This window comes from Chelonoidis abingdonii, chromosome 3 (assembly GCF_003597395.2).
Source record: "Chelonoidis abingdonii isolate Lonesome George chromosome 3, CheloAbing_2.0, whole genome shotgun sequence".
NCBI lineage: Eukaryota > Metazoa > Chordata > Testudines > Testudinidae > Chelonoidis > Chelonoidis abingdonii.
Window position 1 is genome coordinate 183,008,090 of NC_133771.1, and position 5,375 is coordinate 183,013,464.

Sequence of the window (5,375 nt, forward strand, 5' to 3'; positions counted from 1 at the left end):
TTGAATACAAACTTTATTCGCACAACTTGAGTATTCAGTAAATTGTGCTCATCTGAAAGAGAAGAATGAGGGGGGGATTTGATAGCCGCTTTCACTACCGACACGGGGTCAAAGGGATGGATCTAGGCTGTTCTCTGGTAGCAGTAACCAGACCAAGGGTAATGGTCCTCAAGTTGCAGTGTGAGGTTAGTTGGATAATTAGGAAATTATTTTCATTAGGCGGGTTCTGAGCACTTGGCATGGGTTACGTAGGGAGCAGCTTGTCATCCGCATCCTGGGTTTTAAGGTCAGGCTCTGCAAAGCCTGGCTGAATAATGTTCGTTAGGACAATTGGTCCTGCTTTGAGCAGCGGTTGAGCAATGAACCTGACACAGAAGTCCTCACTTACGATTGTAGTTATTCTGAAAAGCAACTTTATCGTGAAACGATGGTTAAAGGGATCAATTTCCCATATACAATGAACGTAATGGGGGGTTAGTTTCAGGAATTTGTTTTTGCCTATACGAGTACAAGTCATAGTTGGGGTGCCCCACTTACTTCACAACGGCAACAGGCTCACTGGCCTACTGGAGACAATGAGGAGACAAGGAGGCTGAAGGTGCTGTAGGCTAGGAGCACACATTGCGCAGCCAGCAGGCGGCACCTCCCCCTACTCTGGCAGCACCAGGACGGAGGGCTCAAATCCTCACCCACCACTGCACCCCTTCCCCCCAAATCCCACCCTTACACCGCCCTCTTCCCACCTCTTTACTCCGCACGCTGCGTGCCCACTCCTCCTCGTCCCTCCCTGCCACCTGCCAACAGCAATAGGCTGGTTTGTGGCATTTCGGAGACAAGGGAGGGAAGATTGACATGTGCGCCGAGTCCTCACTTCCCCCATCCCTCCTGAATGCCGTAAGCCAGCTGATGCTACGGGCAGGAGGGGGGGGAGGAGGTGGAAGGCGCCGATCTGTGGGTCTGCCGGTGGCAGGAAGCGCGTGAGGAGGGGCGATGGGGAGCTGATGAGAGCTGCCAGCTGTGGACAAAGCAGGCAGCCAAATGACATTATAGTGAAGCACTGCACAACTTAAAAATCGGAGCGTGTTCTCTGACCAGGACATAATTGGAAACAACTTTAAGTGAAGGACCTTAAGTGGGGAGTTACTATTATTCTATGATTCATAAATATAATAACTGTATTGTTGAGTCCTGGTATTAATAGCTCCTATTTAATCTTACCTGTACAGCAATTTATAAATAGCTGATCAAATAAATATTTTGTCTTTGACCTAGTGCTGAAGACAAAACAGACCTGGTCTCCTTCAAAACATGTTGAAAAATAAAACTAAAATAGCAAATTAAATAAAGAAGAAAGAACTGGCCAGTCATTTCATTCTGGTGCCACCAACTACAAAGTGGGAATCTCCGTCCTCATTGAATCAATGGCAAAATTCTATTGACCTCAATGGGATCAGGTTTTTACCCAGAATCTCTCTACAATGCAATCTGAAATTATACTATATAGGCTTGGAATGAGAGGACCCAGAAAAAATTTCAGGTGTGTAAGCAAAAATGCTGCCCAGCTGCAGTAAATGCAATGCCGAGTACTAGCTGGATGTGTAATTGGTCATCAGGTGCACAAGGTAAGCAGGGACAGCACCATGCGAGCATAGCAGCTGTGCCAGAAGTTAGACATTCGATTGGTGTATAAATTTTAGTACACACAATTACCCACATACTTTCCCTCATTGTAATAACTCTCATGTCTGAAATAGTATTATGCTACTTTCACTGATGGGTCAGAGAAAAAAGAAAATGAGAGGAAACATAGTAAAAAAAAAAAAAAAAAAAAATCACCTTGCTCTCCAACCCAACATGATGATATTTAAAAAGTATATCCACAGGCTTAGAATACAAGAAGCCAAAATCCTGCAGTTCACCCCATCCGCTTCCTATCCTCCTCCAACCCACATGTTTCTGCAACAGCTGAGCTACTGAGAAGTTGATCTGGGAGATTTGCAAGCTCGTTAAATCTGCTCTTTAAAGTACTGGCTGAACTGTTAAAGCATACTCCTCTGAAGCCAATGACTAACTGGTCCTCTCTCTCTTTTTTTTTAAGGCGGTTCTGGATTGACACTGCTTTGAAGTACGTGCATTGAAGCAACAGTATCTGTTGAGCTGAAAGCGAACATCTAGGCAAGGTAGACAAGGAGCAGGCAACCCTATGGCAACGTGCCGAAGGCAGACGCGATCTGATTTCAGTGGCACTACACCTGTCCAGGTCCTGACCACAGGTCTGGGGGGCTCTGCGTTTTAATTTAATTTTAACCTGAAGCTTTTTAAAACATTTAAAAAACCTTTTTACTTTACATACACAATATTTTAGTTATATATATAGACTTTCAGACAGAGACCTCTCTAAAACGTTAAATGTATTACTGGCACTGAAACCTTAAAATTAGAGTGAATCAAATGAAGACTCGACACACCACTCTGAAAGGCTGCCGACCTCTGTAGTAGACTGTTGGTATTCTTGAGCAGTGCGTGAAGAACTAATGCTCGAGACTGGTATTACTGAGAGTTGTGCGCACGTTGCCTTAATTATGCCTTTCTGCTACACTTTAGCACTGGGTTCACTCAAGCGTGTAAAACTGATTCAGTTCGATCTGTGCAATTGCCCCAGGCGTGTAGACACTCCTGTCTCAGAATTAACAAATGTACTGTTTCGATTTGCTAAATTGATTCCTTAGTAAGTAGCAGAACATATAGGCATGCCAAACAAGGTGTCGTCTTACGCAGAAGGGTGGCACATGATTAACTACACAGCTGTGCTCAGACTGTGTGAGAAAAGTCCTTGCGTTTGATTATCACGAAGAAACAGATTGAGCAACCTTACTCTAAATTAGGGGTGTCAATTAATCACAGTTAACACAAAAAAAATTATCGCGATTAAAAAAATTAATCACAATTAATCGCAGTTTAACTGCACAGTTAAACAATAGAATTGCAAGTTGAAATTATAAATATTGAGGATATTTAACATTTTCAAATCATTGATTTCTATTACAACAACAGAATAACAAAGTGTAAGGCGCTCACTTTATAATTTTATTACAAATATTGCACTGTAAAATGATAACCAAAAAAATAGTAATTTTTCAGTTCACCTAATACTATAATGCAATCTCATCATCATGAAAGTGCAACTTACAATGTAGATTTTTTTTGGTAGGTAACTGCATTGGGAAAAACCAAAACAATGTACAAAACTTTAGTGCCTACCAAGTCCACTCAGTCTACGACTCTTGTTCAGTCCAATGCGAAATTGTTTACATTTCCTGAGTAAATGATGCCAGCCTCTTATCTAAAATGTCACCATCGCAAGTGAGAACAACCATGTCGTATACCCCCTTCGGTGCATCAGCGCACATTCCAGAGGACAAGTTTCCATGCTCTGATCACGGTGTAAAAAAAAATACGCTAATAAATTTGTAGGAGTTACATAATTCTACATTTGTAAGTTCAACTTTCATGATAAAGAGATTGCACTACAGTACTTTTATGAGGTGAACTGAAAAATACAATTTTTGTTTTTTACAGTACAAATATTTGTAATAAAAAATAAATATAAAGTGAGCGCTGTACAATTTGTGTTCTGTGTTGTAACTGAAATAAAAAACTGATATCTGAAATCAATATATTTGAAAATGTAGAAAAATCTCAAAATATTTAAATAAATGGTATTCTATTATTGTTTAACAGTGCGATTAATTACGCAATTACTTTTTTTAAATCGCTTGATACCCCTACTCTAAATTAATGAAGCTTTTCTGGAAATGTAATAAGACACAAAGAAGTGTTTATTCTTGGACCACCAAAACATTCAGGTTACTGACAGTACTCATTTTTCTGACTCATGCTTCACAATATCCCATTTGCCCAGGATTGCTCAGGTTTTTAAATTCTGTCCTGGTTGTTAGCCATCCTTAGTCCCAGGTCGCTGGCTGAACTATCTAGTAAAGAAAAAAAATCTACTGCCTGCTTCTAACAACTGCTTTCAAGAGTGAGCAGCAGGCTTCCTGTGCGTGTGCACACACCCCTCAGCAGAGAGAAACAGCAGCCAGACCAAAGAGCAAGATGAAAGTCCAACCTCCAAAAAAAAGACAGATAGTCAAGGAGGTCAGAAGTGGGGCACAGCCACTAAGACCCCAGGCTCAGCTTATTTGGAAATATTTAAATAGTGACAGCTACGTGGCTAATAGCATCCAATATTCTGAATACGTTTACTGCGATTAAAATTCCACCTGTTATTCATTTTAACATTATCATTGGTGCCATCTTAGTTCCCAATACACGCTCACCAACGCAGAGACCATCTTTTCCCTAAGTGTGCACCTAGAACAAAGGAGCCCTAAATCCCAATTAGGACGTGCAAATACTAGCACAACATAAATTAATAGTGATAGTGATACTAAATAGTACTTTAATTATGCTAACTTTTTATTTCAGCTATCTCTTCTATTGACAGTCTAAAAAGTTTATATTTCACTTGAAGTTTTACAACAAGTTTTGTCAAAAAAAGATATAATATGATTTAATGAGTAATCTAATTCTTGAAACTTGAGAAAAATCTGTCTCCATATACAGTTATTAGAGAAATCTACCAACTTGATACTTTGGACCGAAAAATGTTCTCACAATTTCTATTTCCACATGCATTTTACCAGCTCCTAATATTTTTATTTTTAAAATATTCCATTACAGTAGCTCCACAAGGTTCAACCCAAGAAACTGACAGAGCTAAATATTTTGGAAGTTATCTCTACATTCCTAGTCTACTCACAAAATAAATGTAACAAAACACAAAGAAAAAAAAAGCAAAGCACGATAAGAAAACCATCCACAAAACCGGTCATAAAACAAAAAAAATAAATTTTGCTGCACGAACTTTAACAAACAGATATTTGCATTCTGTAGGACAAAGAACTGAAAAAAATATGATAAATTTAAACAAGTTACAATTGCTTCTTCCGACAAAGAATAAAGCACTTATATTTCCATAACTGGCTTTCAAATTTTATTTAAATAAATGAAAATAAAATTTTACAATATGACTTTTTCCCAAACATATTATAATTGTCTTCCATGTGAACCGAATGACTCAAAGCCCCTGCTTTGGGGCTAGAGTCAATAAAAAGCTTCTAGAGTCTTGTATGAGCTTCCAATTTGAAAACAAACATTAAAAAATGTAAACAGGACCCCTAGAGTGCCTTTTGAAATAAAATCAGATTAATTATTTGTTCTCATCACAAATTTATACCAGTCTGGAAAACAAAGAACAAATGGAGTTACATGACAACATAATTTCCTAGGAAAAATGCATTTATTGAAAATTT

The 5,375-nt window shown here is 38.9% G+C and overlaps 1 protein-coding gene across 1 annotated transcript in view; it reads right to left on the reverse strand.

Annotated features, from left to right (window-relative positions):
• Positions 1-5,375, reverse strand: part of SRBD1 (S1 RNA binding domain 1) — a 281,147-nt gene that overhangs the window by 170,087 nt on the left and 105,685 nt on the right. The gene's annotated exons all lie outside the window — the stretch shown is intronic.